Genomic DNA, 15,838 nt, shown 5'->3' with positions numbered 1-15,838 from the left:
ATCTACCTCCATAATTGAAAATTTAACCTATTTACATCATGGTCCATCCATTTACATTAAATTACATCATAATTTTGACATTAAGAAGGAGAAAAAGTCAAACTGTCAAAAACTAGGTGAAAAATAGAGCATTCTTGGACAAACTAAGCCAAATTTACCCAATGCGCCTCGACAAATTCTCTATGCGTAGTGCTTGTTTGAAGCCACCTTTGGAGGCCTTCCTGGTGTCCACGTTTACTCCAAGTGTGCTTGTTGAAAAGGTATACCTGTCTACTTTCCAACCCAAGTGGAATTTTTGAATTTGGCCTCCATTTGGCCCTCCAAAATTTAGTTCTCCCAACACTGCTTCTTGTGTGTCAAAATAGGGGTAGTAAGGTCATTTTTTGAGTGTTTTTGACCTTTTTGAGGGCTCAAAACTTGTCAAAATTTCTTGGCCATTGGTAGGAAAGCATATTTTTCCATGCCAAATCCAAAAATGCTGATTTTTTTTCATTTGGAGGCTCCCATCAAAAGCGAGCGCCAGGTGGCATGGCGCATAGAGTAGAAAAACCTATTTTTTGAGCAAAAAATTCCAAAAATGAAAAAAGTGCCCCAAATTTTTTGAAATTTGTGATGAATCTCCTCCATCAAGAGCTATGTTGGGCCAAGGAAGCCTCAACAAAGATCTGAAGTCTATCTTGCTCCTTTCGCCTCCTCGATGCCCTCTTCAATTTTGCCTTCAAGCTCCTGATTCTTGCCTTACAGACTTTGTTTCTTGCCATGTAATGATAAACCATATGCCTCAACAATGCCTTCTCCTTATTGGCCTTCTCCAACCTCCTCTCCAAGTGGATATTATCTCTTTCAAGCCATGACTCTCGATCGGCATTGATTTCTTGCTCAAGTGATGTGAGCTTCACCTTCCTTCTTTTGGCAGCTTGGTGGTTTTCCCGAATGTTTTGCAACTCCATAATCGCTTGTTGGTCTTCAAGCTACTTATTTCTTTGCTCCAGGTACTTTATTATCCACTCGGCTTTGTCTAAATTAAGGGACAAAGCATTGATGTCCATCTGTTGCTCTTGGATGACTTCCTTGAGCTTTGAGCTTTGTGGGCCCAAATCCGTGTCATCGTCATGAATGAGAATGAAATCGGTCTCCCGCTCACCCGAAGGCCCCTCATCATGTATTGGCCTCTTTCCCTTGTCCTGAACTTGTTGTACTGATGAAGCAAGCGAGACCCCTTCCACCCCGAGTGGATATAATACTCGCTTTGCTGCTGCAAATAACCATCTAGTGCCCTTCTGATAGGTGACAAACACTGGCATACTAGCGGTCTGTGTCTCATGACCCTCATGCTGATATGAAGGTTCACCTATCTCATGAAAAGCCTCTAGAGGTCCCTGAGGAGTTGTGAAGAACTCATAAGAAATGAAATCCTCCCAAGTGATGTCCTGTAAACCAAGCTGATGGATGACCACAATCTTAATGAGAGCAAAATGGTAAATACTATTGAACTGCTGCTGAGGAGTCTTCTGCTGTACTAGGGTGGTCATCTTCTCAATATTTCAACACATGAAGTAAGGGAGATTCATCATCCTCACCCTGGTGAAATGCATCAGCAACTTGATATGATAGCCATATAAACGGGAAAACCGGCCCTCATAGCTGAAATACTTCGTCATCAGTTTCATCAAAGGAGCATAGGAATCTTTTAGGTACCGTAAAGGAAAAACTCTGCTGAGCTGTCTCAAATAACCGGGATTGATGTATGGTTCATAATGTTGCTTGTCAATTTGCTACCTTTTTCTCCATTGCTCTCCAATGTTGGGAATACCGGTTGCTAGAGAAATAGATTCTGGTGTTAAAGTGAATATTACCAGCTAGAATGGCTTGACCATCATGTAAATGAAGCACAAACAAACGGGCCAACTCATGATGAAACTAAATTCTAGCAACCATTTTGCAGAACTCATAGCAGGACTGATGTTCGAAACATGTCATGGCAAGAGGGCAGGCCTATAGCTTAGCAAGGGTAGTAGGTTCCTCTCGAATATGTTTGCCACCTCTATGAGGCCTCCTGGGTTCATGTACCTCTGTAGGAGAGTCACTGTGTGTCTCCTCTTCATGATCATATGAAGGATTAGACTCCATTTTTGTTAGTAAGTTGTTTTCTTGATGAGGAATAGGAAATTTATGGTGTTTCTTGATTTTCTACCACCAAGGGAAAAGTAATATGAGGGACTGTAGAGGGAGGGACTAATGAGGGATTTTAGGACTGTTTAGAACAGGGTTTAGTTAGGGAAACAAGAGACTAGGGAGTGATATGGGAGTTTTAGGGATAACAGCTAGGGTTTGGGAATTTATATTTAGGATTTTGGGAAAATGGGATTGGGGATAGGGATATATGATTTTTTGGGAATATGGGAGTTAGGGAATGGGGGAATAAGGTGAGAAAATGAGTGAAGGAGTGAAAGGGTGAGGAAATGACAAAATGGACTTGGTAGCCAAATAACCAATACAAACCCTAGGCAACAGTTTCTTGAGAAATGGCAAGAATGTAGGGTTTGATTTTTCCTTTAGACAATCACCATAAACTTTATGAAAAACTCCTTTACTAGCAATGGAGAGATCGTGGCTTACTTGCACAATAGGAGTCGTGAACAATTTTGGCAATTTGAGAGAGTTTTGGAGTGAAATGGGCTTGGCAGCTCTATGCGTTGTGCCTCAAACCCAACGCACCACGCCTTGTGTGTGCATCACACCCGTTCAGTTTTACACTAGAAATCACAGCCCTATGAGCCGCGCCTCTTCTATGCGCCGCGCCACTCACCCAGTTCGTCGCGCCTCTGATTTTGCATAGTTTTTCCTCCAATGCCACTTGTTTGCTCACACACGGCCTTGCTTTGCTCACCCTTTGTTGTTTGAATGAAAATGGGCTTTTGATTTGAGGAAACAATTATATACAAAGAGCTTTTAATTTTTGATGCATAAAAAGCCCACTTTTACAATGTTTGGAATATGACTTGACTTTTTAACTCGGTTTTTTGAGCTTTTGACTTTGTTTGAGCTTTTTGATGAACTGAATGACTTGTTTTTTGTTTGCTTTGCAGTGGATTGGAGCTACTGAGGTTGGGGAAAGTGACCAAGGTTGGCATTGAACTGATTTTCATATGAAGGAAATGAAATTACATGAATTTATACAATAAAACATGAAAAACTCTGTTTTTCCTCAAAACAAAGTTTTGAGGAAAAATACATCACTGAGCACCTTTTTTATAAAATTTATTAGTACTGGATCTTCCTCATGTGCCTGCTAGATGTTATTGGACATTTTGAAAACCTTTTTGATGAAACCCTAGACCTAATGACAGTGAAACCTTAGAAAAACTTTTGCAAATTTTGACGACAAAAAGTGACTGCAAATGATCTTGAAGAATGGAAATGGGCCAGCCGGTAAAAGACATGAGGGAAAATGTAGGAGAAACCACTACCATCAGATGATCCATGCTCCTAATGGAATGCAACTGACTGGGTGGGACACCTAATATGCAATGCAACAAGAGGATTTGATCTCTGACGGAGGGATGAAGATACTGACACTAACGCATCATGTCTTGCTTCCATCCTCATCTTAGGCTTCCCAAATCATAAGTGCATCATCCTTCTACATCCGTGCCAATACTCAAAGCTTTTATGATGCGTACCCCACGACCTTCCAGTCATAGCGCGCAGTGCCCATTTTAGAGAGTCAAAATGCTGTTGTTTCGGCACTTCTCTTTCAAATTTGTCCAGGAAATTCATCCACTGTTGTTAACCCGTCATACATAGGAAATTTTCTGACCTCGGTTTTCATGCAACATAGTGATATTACCATCATGTTGCAATTGAGTGTGGTTACCTCGTGTAACTGGTTCTGCCATCATTATATTTATTCGTCTGAATCTGAAGTGCAGGAGCTTTTGCGCTCCCACGAAATTCTGCCATCTACTCTTGGATTCACCCAATCCTGATCTCGAGTGGTTATCTTGTAGATACAGTCAAGATCATCATCACTATCATCGTCACGCACCAGTTATGTGTAGCGCAATCCTTCCGCAGGGTCTAAAGCTACCACTACGCGTAGTGACTTTTTCACAAAAATCATTTTGCGCTTCTTCAGATTTATGACTCTTTTCATATCAGTGGCCCAATATATTCCCAGCAGTGTGAGATAGGGATTTCTGTCATCGACAATCTCTATCACTTCAAAATCTGCTAGCGCGCTTGCACCTTCGATGTCTACTGTTATCCCTTGCAATCTTCCCATCGGTAGGATCCTTTGTTGGTTCGCCATTCGCAATTGAATAGGAGACCATTGTAACACGGGTCTGCCCATGCATTCCCATGTTTGCTTTGGCAGTACATTCACATCCGATCTGAGATCCAAAATTACTTGATCCATTTCGTACTCTCTAATTTGCGCAGTCAATATCATTTCCCTTCTTGTTCACAATGCATGTTTTCCAAGTTTCTAGACTACGCGTGGTTCTCCTGACCCAACGCACCTAGTGATAAGTTCCTGCAGTCCTTTTACAACCTTGTTGTCGCACAGTAGTTTCATGCATGTCTCCAGAAAGGTAGTGAGCATTGAAGGATCCATCCCTAGTTCTAGTTGATCCTTACTACCTGAAGTGGAGGCCTCGTGAAGCTCTTCTTAGCTTCCATGAATGTCTCCTTCGCGTGCTCCAAATCAAATTCAGGTTCCTTTGTAGGAGCCTTGTGAACCCACACACTTTCTTTTGGCTACTTACCTTTGTCATCTCCTGTTATGATACCACTTCAAAGCATGATGTTTACATTTGGGTCCTCTTCGCACAGCTCAAACCTCATCATCTGTAGGTTTTGAGTCGAGGGAGGCTGGAGTACTCCTTTATCGCACAACCTCACTATTAGTGTAGGGAAATCCTCCATCTCATGATCAAATTGGGTACAACATAAACATGATGCTCTCATTGGATTTGTACAATCACAGGCATAATGCCCTGGCCCTCTGCAATTGTAACAAATCAGTTGTTCGTGACCCCTTCCTGGTCCGATTCCACCTCAACCCCATCCACGCCCCTGAAATCTAGCGTGCACCATCCCTATACTTGGATCGAGGGATCGCGTTTCAGTCTGCACTCTGTAGGCAGGATTTCGATCCATCATCAGCTCATATCTTCTACAGGTGTGCTCATCATGGCCTACTAAACTGCCAAAATTGCAGAACAATTGTTGGGACGTCTACGTATACTTCTGTAATAGGTGAAAATTATCTGTAGCATGTTTTGCTCCTATCTGACAAATCGTGCACCGTAATGTAGGCGCCAGACTCGGTCCTGATTTTTCCTATGGTCTTAATGGCATCGGCCCTCCTCCCACCAAGTAGTTCGCAAATATTGGACAATGGTCCTTGTCATGTCCCTGGCCTTTGAATTTTATGCACCATACCTCCTCATGTGTTTCTGGGTGAGTTGTCCTGTCCTGTTTCAAACTATGCATTTCCAGACACAAATTTTGCAGTTGCGCATGGATTTTTTGGACTCCTAGGCTTGGATCTTATATTGGGGTCTCATGTAGTCTCATTGCAATCTCCAAAGCCTCAGCCTAGGTGGATAACTTCTGCTGTGACAACATCATCCTCAAATGCAACATTAGTGACGTTACAAACCATGCGCGGTGCTGTCCATCCATCGAGGTCATGTTGGCTTCGTGAATAATACTCTTTAGTCTCTGATCCAGATCCTACAGGATCTCACCTAGAAGCATCACAATTTCTTTAAACCCGGTAATCGATTATGTCTCCAACTTTGGCCTGCTAAATTCCTTGTTTAGCGCGGCCTAGATATTTGCAATCCTCGCGTCTAGATGATGATTAGAATGCTTAATGTACCATGTTAGTGTGTGATCTTGCAATGCTCTTACCAGTGTTTCCTTCATTATATTGTCATCCACGACTCCTTGTGCTTCCCATACAACTTTTACTGTGAACCAAAACTGGTCTAGATCTTCATTCCCTACTCCTTTGAATACCAGCAATTTTATCGTGCTCGCCATATTGAACTGTGGTGGTGGTGGAGGTGGTGTGGGCAAAGATGGAGGTGACGATGGTGAAACCAGTGGCAGTGTCGGTGGAGGTGGTATGCACGGAATTCGCTCCCTTATTAGACTGATCACACTTCTTGGAGAAACTTTCACGATCTCTTTCTCACTTTCTTGCCGAGGCGAAATCAAGGGGCTATTTTCTATCTCTACGCTACCTTCATTTCTATAGATCCTCCCACTTCGCATAGCCCCAAACATCAATTTATTTGCATAACCCACTTTTCACACAATAGCATTTTAATCCAAGTGTTCAAATATTTAATGTACTTACCTCGCGGTCCTTTGAGGAAGCGTCGCTCCGCCTCGCTATAGTTGACTGTCATGTCTACTGCGAACTCGGTGATAAATCCCCCTATAATTTGATCGAGCTAATGTTCCACAACATGCCCGATCTTATCCGCTGACGCTTCTAGTCTGCGCACTAATTCTGGAGTCCAAACAATCGGGTTGTCGAGCCTACACCTTCCCTGACTGTCTGCTAGCTGCGCGATCCACTCATACAATTCAGAGGGGAAGGATGCAAAGAAAATTTTGTGGATTTCTGTATATAAGTAGCACTCCAACCACTATTTTTTTGATACTCGCAGATTCCTATTTTCCTGCGTTGTGAACTCATGAATCTTTCTGTCCAACCACCCTTCAATTTCTTTCTTTGTTGGATTCCAGTGACACGACATCACACATCCCTTATGTAGATCTCGGTCCCGGAAACGAAACCATTTGTTGGCTTGTTGGGACCTAACCCAGGTTCAAAGGTGATTTAGCCAAACAAATCCTGGTACTACTAGCCCTTTCGACAACAGTCCGCGAAGCGCGGACTGAGGTCTCACCCGAAGTAGTATGGGAGGGTGCTAGAACTAGGTTTCCGCACCCTAGAGATGTCTGATGTTTTTAAGTGGTCTGCGGTTCGGCCCTACGCGCACATCGGTACGCACAGTTACCCATACCTTGCAGCCTGAGATTCTACCTTCGCGCAGCCCTACTTAGGGACCGAACAGTGTTCTTCCCCAAGTCCTTACTAACAACCCGATATTAGTTGACTACCTTAGCTTATTTGTATGCTTTCAGTTATACTTAACAATATTCACCATTCATACAAGTGCGCGAAGTAAATAAACATTATAATTGCAATTGTGGTCAAACATGTAATAACTCAGAACAGATGCACATAATTTGTAACAAAACCTTTCTTTATCAATATTTTCTCCAATTATAGACTCAACTCTACCCTATGCACTCAGCTGCAGGGGTCCACGCACTTAGCTGCGAAATCTACTAGACATATGTGTGCTTAGCTGCGAAATCTACTAGACATATGTGTGCTTAGCTGCAGAGCCTCTTCCTACTACTATGACCTAAGACACACTTAGACTCTTCTTATATGCTCACTATCTCATTCTATCCATTAGATTATCTCATATGATCTTCTCTACCACTTAGAGCCTCGCTCTATTTATACAATCCCATGGTCCATGGACCATGGGTAGGCCGACATTACATTCAAACTTAGGGTGGAAAACCCTATGACTCTAACATACATTTCGCACCTGCAATTCGTGGAGCTTTACAATAATATCACTCAAAACTTGGGCTTTGAGCCCCAAAACATGTTGTGGGGGGATTCCATGCCCAACACTTATCACTGTAACTTCCTTTAATCAACCTCTAGACCTCCGCAAAGGTCTATGACTAGCTTCTGCAAACCCTAAATAGGCCAATTAGTTGTTTACGTGCACCCTAGATTACCCTTGGGTCAATATTTACTCAGATCTACCTAAGTGTTTAATAACTTTAATAGAAAGGGTTACGATCTTCGCGTAATTACTTAACATTAATTGCATTCAGATAGTAATATAGATCAAGTAAATTCGTGCATCAATGGCTCATTATTTCATAAAGACATCATTCATCGCAACATATATCGCAATCATAAATAATATAAGTAAAGAGATAAAACACAGGAATTTATGTAACAATATTCTCTATTGATCTTTAGTATAAGTTTACAGACCCAATACTTCCCTGCGCACTTAGTTGCAAGGGTCCATGCACTCAGCTGCGGACACTACTCTAGGCCTTTGCACACTCATTTGCAGAGCCTTTTTCCCCTCTAAAGCTTACTTCTCTTCACTAAACTCCTTCCTTCGTACCCATAGACAAACTTAGATTACTTGCCTTAGACTCTCTAAGACACACCTATTTATACAATCCCATGGTCCACAGACCATGGGTAGATCTTCAAAAAGTTGATTCAAGCTTACATAAAGGAGGGTAAAACCATTTTTTGACTCTTAACTAGCTACGTGCTCCGCGACCACAATTTGCGGAGACTTTACATATTTTTACATCAAAACTTGGGCTTTTTCCCCAAAACCGACCCAAGGGGACCCCATCCCAACAGGAGGCTGGGAGAGTGGCTGTTAGAAATACGCAAAAGGTAGTCTAGGATGTCTGGGAGGCTGGCTAGTGTTGGTAGGCCAAAATGCTCTATTTTTACCCCCTTCCTATTATAAAATCATAATCGTTAACCTCTGTTTATCTCCATAAACCTCCCCATTCCTGCACTAGTCCAAGAATACTGTCTATTTCTATGTACACTTCATATTTCATGTTTAAGGTTTATTAGGTTCTTAATTTATCATTTTAAATAGATTTTGTGCCTTTAATATTTATTGTAACTTATATTTACTTTCCTAAAGTATTTGATAAGCTAAAGTATTAATCATTACATTAGCTTGATTTAGTGCAGGTAGATTCCTGCACAGCTCGCAACTATCTGTTCTGTGATCTTCGCAACAACTCGATCACTTCAAGAGGGCATCTTGGTCCATGTCATCCAATTCGGTTGTGGTCATCTGGAGTTTAAATCAAGTGGAGGATAGTTAGGGATATGGCAAACGATTAGTTTTCAGCTTATTATAGGCGTTGGCTTATTTTTGTAATTTTGTTTGTTACTTCGTTTAAACCAAAAGGCTCGATTTGGAATGACTATGTAATTTTTTATTATGGACATAGGACAAAGGGTTCTATAAAGTATAGCTCTCAAATAGAACTATGTTAGCAGTAGCGGTAGCAATGCAATTGTAATTTATGGTTAATTTGTAATCTCATTGTCACCCTCACTCTGGGATGGACTTCAACTCAAAATGTATATTTGCTAATTGGAATTAATACAAGGCGTTGTTTCATGATTTTCTGACTCTGCCTTTTAATCCTTCATTGATGTGTTATGAACATGCTGAAGATTCTCATTTCCTAAAATGGGAAACGAGTTGGTTGTCTAGGGCCCATCCAACCCAGCTCGTTTACCCTCTTGCTTTCGTTATCTTAAAGGTGTGTGTTAGCTTTGTTTATTTGCAGAAGCATGGTTTAAATCTTAATTTCATTCTTGCTTATGAATTCTGATTTATTTCGTTAAACAATCAAAGTGTGAACAGATCCATTGTGTGAAAGTCAAATTGAATTACTTTACTTCTTGCAATTTCTTTTCTAGTTTGCTTTCACTTGGATCATGCAGATAAGATTATTCCTACACCAGTGCATGTAGGATTTTTCACTCTGGTTTTCTAGTTCATTTACAACAAGTGTTTCATTCATTTTCCTTTATATGATTTAATCTATTTCTGCAAAGTAAGTGTTCATCATCAGAAGGAATCATTTCTAATAATAAAAGTTAAACTTATAAAGATTAAAGATGACTTCATGAAATAGAAAAGAGCATTGTTGCAATACCTTAATTTATGTCTTCACCTCACGATTTAAGGAAAAGGATTAAGTAATCTAAAATATTATAGTGAACCCGTTTCAAGTTAGATTTGATTACATGCAAAACCTTTGACTGAAGAAGGTCCTCTTTAACTTTTGAAGATTGTTTTCATATTAAAAGTTTATTTCTATTTACGAGATTCAGTTGATTTAAGCATTCTTTTTCGTGTGCAAGTTATTTCAGATTTTGCTCGCATTTACAATTCGTTTTATAGTTAACACACCCTTTTATTTTCCCAAAAGTAAATTGGAATACTTGGTGTAGGAAGCTCTGTTCCAATACAAGAACCAGTGTCTTGTTACAGGCACAGAGTGCTCCAAGCCTTGAGGCTTAGAGCCCCTACATGAAGACATAAGTCTTCAGTATAAGTGTAAAATATACTTCTCACATAAGTTCTGTACCTGTACTAGTGCAAGCAGATTGCAGGAGTACTTCACCAGTTAAGATTGTTTACAGCAATGTGAAAGTTCCTTTATTTGATTTATTCGCAAATTCATTCTTTTACATTCCAGCACTAGAATTACTTTGGTTTCGGTTGCCCTTTGTGATTTTTCTCTTTGATTCTGCAAGATTTCCATTGAGAAGTAGGAATAGGAATAGGAATAGGAAAAGTTCATACCACTTCTGGCATTGCATGTGCTTCATCTCTAAGTTTACAAAACCCCTAGGTTGACAATTAAGTGTTGAAGGAGCTTGCTTAAGTGCAATTCCTGCACCCAACATTTTGGCATCATTGCTAGGGAGGTGATTTGAATTGGTAGGAATTTTTTATTTTTCTACAATAAGGGTAAGTCTGCTATTATTTTTTATGCAGTGTGCTTCTATTGTTTAAAGGAATTTATAGGTGTTGAGTTATTTTTGAGTTGCAGCATTTTAATGGAATTTTGTTTTGTCATTTTTTTGAAATAAATGCCTAAGAGAGGTAGCGGTCTGAAGCCCACTAAGGACTGAGGAAATACTAATAAATATGAAATCAAATCTCATCTTAGGCCTTCTTTTGCAGGTAGAAAGTCTAAACAGACCCAGACTCATCATACAGGAACAATCTACTTGAACTCTGGCAGCAGCAATCCAGGTGTGACACAACACACAAAGGGGAAGAAGGGGACTATTATAACCCATAGTCACCCTTCTTAGCCTGTTGAGAGTGATTCTCTTGGAGGAGCAACAATGGCAGATCATGAAGACCATGCAGAAGGAACTGGTGAAAATCAAGTAAATGAGGAACAATCCACTTTTGGATTCCTAATTGTGGATCCTGATATACAAGTACAAATGAAAAATATCACACCATCAGCTCTTCCTCATTTCTATTGTAAGGTACATGAAGACCCAGACTCTTTCTTATTTGAGTTTGCTATGTAGAAGTTATGATTATTCATCTGATGCTCAAAAGTTAAGTTGTTTCCTGCAACTCTCAAGGACGCAACACTCTGTTGGTTCATGGGACTAGGAGGAAACACTATAGCTTCTTGGGAACAGATGAAGAGAGTGTTCCTGTCAAAATATCAAGAATATTGTAAAACTAGAGATATTCAAGATGAAATCTTTACTATTGTGAAAAATGATGATGATACTCTAGATGACTACTTAGCAAGATTCATGTACATCCTCCAGAGGTCATTGAACAAATTTGATCTACATACCATCAGAACCTTTTTATTACATGGGCTCACTGAAGATGCTAGGAATAATATAAATCTGTTAGGACAAGGGGATATTGCTCATAAATATTTTGATCAAATCTGTGACTTGTGCAGGAAATTCTCAAGGAACCAATATAGATCTGATAAAGCAATTTGGAATAGAAATAAGAAAACCGAATCTACTGATGCTATGATTATGGGATTGGAGAACAAAATGGACAATATGAAAATTGAAATAATTAATATTGTTAGCAAACAAATAGACTCTTTGAAATTTCAGCAAAAACTTGTAGATAAACAAGAGTCATTATCTATTTTTTGTCCAAAATGTAGGAAAAAGCATATTTTAAGAGAATGTCCTCTTGATATTAAAGGAACTAATAAATGTGCAATTTGTACAGAGAACCATGCCATGGAAAAATCTCCCTCCATACTTGGGCTGAAAGCTGTATTTGAAGGACACAAACCTGAAGCTGAATCATTGCATGCTATGGGAGCATAGAGAAACTGGCCTCAGGTAAGTGCAAGTATGGCTACTAAACTTCCACCGCATTTTTTTTGTTATAATGCACATCCATATTCCTATCATAAAACTAGTCACTCTCAACATTGGCAGCATGGCAAACAATGTAATTATGGACAACCCTCCCAATCTTGGCAATAACGATGGAGAGGGCCAAACCATTCACATCATTCCTATCCTGCATCATACCCACCTACATATGCACCTTACCCAATGCCACAACCATCATTGCCTCAGCTGAGTCAGCCAATGCCACTATTGCCTTTACCTCCACTGTTTTGACCTCCTCAACTGCGTGCCAAACCCTTACCTAACCTCAATAACAAAGCAATAAAAATGATCCACTCTATGAACCTGCTTTCTTCATCCAGATATCAGTCCATTCCAGTTGGAGTCAATGATCTCCAATTGAGATCGGGGAAGATAGTAACCTCAGAAAAATAGAAGCAGCATATGGTGATTATCGACGAGAAATGTTGTTTTCAGGAAAACTAGTGTCTTTTCGATCTGCTAGTCCCACTAGGATTGGCAGCTATCCTAGAAACAAACAATGAAAGCAATTTGCAATTTCCTCTATGTATGATAGATAAGAGAGAAGCAAAGGGACCAACCGGGATCTTCCGTTTGACTCCTTGCTTGATTTCTCTCCCCCTTGATAGAGCTTGCAACTTCTCTCCTACTTGTCTCACTTAGAGAATACCTGTAGAAACAAAGTAACAAAACACCATCAAAGCATCTTAATCTATTATATCATAAACAATGCAGAATCAGAAATACATTAAACATACAATAGCATTCACAAATAACAAGATTCACAAATACATGATTGTATGGAGGAAAACTCAAAGAAATTTATTAAAATAGAAGGGAGAATTACAACCCAGTTGTCTAATCCAGCATCATCCTCCCAGTATCAAAGCCCTCTTCACCTCATGAAAAGCAAAATCACCCAACAATACATTGTTCTTTCTCAAAGACAAACTATCAGCACTTCTTTACAAATTACAAAATTCTAGCCTTCAGATCTCTCAGACGAAGGATCCATTTATAGATGTCTGCAAGGGTGTGAGTCATCTCTGGGTTTTTGATTAGTGTCATTCCACTTGTTGTTCTTGGTTCCAATTAGAGATTTCTTGGATCTTTTACTCATCCCTGGGTGAATTCAGAGGCAAGTGTCATAGGAGAAGTTTCTAGAAGATTCCATGAACATCCACTTAGCAAACTATCTCAGAAATTTGTCCATCCTCACTCATCACACCCCATAGAAGGCCTCTTTAGTATGCATCACGCCTGGCTAGTGTAGAAGTCAGTATGCATCGCACCCTGACAGTGGAGCAGTCAGTATGGTCCAGTTTTGGCTAGTTCTAAGTGCTTTTTCAGGTGGAACTTTTGGCGAATGATGTAATCAATTGACCATGATCCTTAGGGTATGAAACAACACTTTTAGGGGTTAAAGAGCACTTGGTTTATCGACATATAAATTTGGGGTTGCAGTGCCCAAATATGTCTATAATAGTTTCCCCCTAAAGCATGAAGTCGTAAATCTTTTGATGTTGGGTGAAATGCTTTCTCATGAGGATCCGAGGTATTCGAACTAGCAGGTGACCTGTATAAGATACAATACAATACATCATCATCATATTATTTTCATGATCTAGCTAAGGCGGGCATTCCAATGCTCAACTTTATAAATTCATTTTCATGTACATAGAACAAACAATCGTCTGCAGTTGCAGACTGGTGATTCTTCATATGAAGAGTCATCTTCCCTGGCTTAGATGACTATCTGCGCAGCTTCTGTGTACATTTGATGTCTTTATATTCCTGAATATATCGCAGCCTCGATGGAAAAAACTAGATCCGAGGTCTTCAAACCCGTTCAATCTTCTCCCGATGTACAAGTCGATCCATGTGAAAAGATGTCCTAAAGTCAAACATGGAAAGACATCGCCTGATTACCAGCCAATAATATACGCTATTAATAGGCGCGAGAGGAATCACCGATAATGATAATGACCCTCAAGGTACTACAGTACAATTCACATGGTGTGAATATATGATCCAATTTCAAACACCACGCAAAATCTTTTGGTCGAAGGCCATTGATGTAAACCTGTCGTCAGAAGAGAGAAACTTTCCATTGAGGCATGCAAGCTTCAAAGTACTGAAAGGGTTGTTTCTAAGTCAACTTCTTGGATAATGAGATGATGTCGACAAGAAGTGACCCGTCGTAGGAGGGCCTTAATGTATCCCAGATCTACGACATGAAACAAAGAAAATGATTTTCTGGAGGTGAAAACGATCTAATGATACAAGGTTTAGGAATGGCGGTCATGAAAAATGGAGGGTGAAGGTATTGCAGTCGATGAGACATTAACTAGATGGAGAATTCTTTGAATGAATTATCTTGAACATATTGGCAACACTGAGATGGACTGGTAGCGTTAACTCCAAAATATGGATGGTATGGAGGACCAATGGTGATATGACCGATGAACAGAATAACCCAACCCGACTCAATCATGGTGATGGAGTGAAAGTGTCATGTTCAAGAGCGACCTGCTAACAATAAAATTCTTCAAGTTTTCTTCCCTTTTTCCCCAGTCATTGCTGACCAGTACCTCTTTATTTTTTTCAAGCTTGAGGAGGATAACATATGCTTGTTCTATAATTTACCCTTCGAGCAAACTTGTCACTATGTTTTAGCAAGCCTAGAAACAGTGAAACTCCTTCTTATCTGGGTGGATAAGTTTGTCGCTATTGTTTTAGTGAGTTTAACAACAAGGATAACTCGGTCCTTTTCATGTTTAGAGAGTTTGAAAAGGGACAAAATGGAAGCTTCAACAATTCTTTTTCGTAGCATAATCCCTTAAGTCTAAAAAAGATTAAAATAATGCAAAAGGGATGACTTTTTGATCACTTTAGCGAGCCGAAAAAGACAAGCACTCGATATTTTTGTGAGATAATCCCTTAGGTTTGAAAAATATTAAAATATACAGGAGGGATGGTGCTTCCAATCACTTTAGCGAGCTGGAGAGGCCAATAGCTCAACAATCTTTTCATATTTAACGAGTCTAAAAAGGGTCATTTTTGAGGAACGAGTGGTGTTTTAGGATAGCAACTGGTTCCTGGTAATCTTGGAACTTCTCAAAACCTAGTGATGTGAAGAGGGTGGCTAATAGGGCCACTCATTGCAGCTGTTCCTCAAAATGGTAAACAATCAAGTGGAAGTGTATGATCGGCCAAACGGATGGAGGTGATGGAAGGAACACAACCAAGGTTCAAAAGGCTGATGTAATGGCAATCACAAAGGTTATTTACTGAAGGTGGGTTCATTTTTTAACGAGCTTGAACTCTAGGGGAACATATGCTCAGTTGGCAGGTTTATTTTTTAACGAGCTTGAACCTTGCAGAAACATTGCTCATTGAAGTGGTCAAAGATTTTTACTGTTTAGCACATGATATTCTTTCGATGGTCATTTAACCTGCTCAATCACTCCATCAAATTAATTAGAAATACATATATATATGTATGATAAAATGAATTAAAACTAACATTTTACTTGAAGTACGTGAATAGTAACATAAAAAGTAGTTTTACCTTTTATTTTCATCATTTCATTTCAAATTTGGGATTTTGGAGCTCTGGAGTGGTTTTCCCCCTCAAATTTCACCAACTAATTTTGGGAGATCTGATGGACTATTCTTCGTGCCATCAAGACCAGGTAGGAGCTAACCCTGAGCTCTCCATCCTTTCTTCATTTTGAGCAAGTTTTCCCATTCTTTTGGGCCCTTGGGGTT

The sequence above is a fragment of the Pinus tabuliformis genome, chromosome 1_2 (assembly GCF_031772625.1).
Source record: "Pinus tabuliformis cultivar Carrire ecotype Pingquan chromosome 1_2, CPIR1, whole genome shotgun sequence".
NCBI classification, from domain to species: domain Eukaryota; kingdom Viridiplantae; phylum Streptophyta; class Pinopsida; order Pinales; family Pinaceae; genus Pinus; species Pinus tabuliformis.
Note: the sequence above shows the minus strand (reverse complement) of the source record.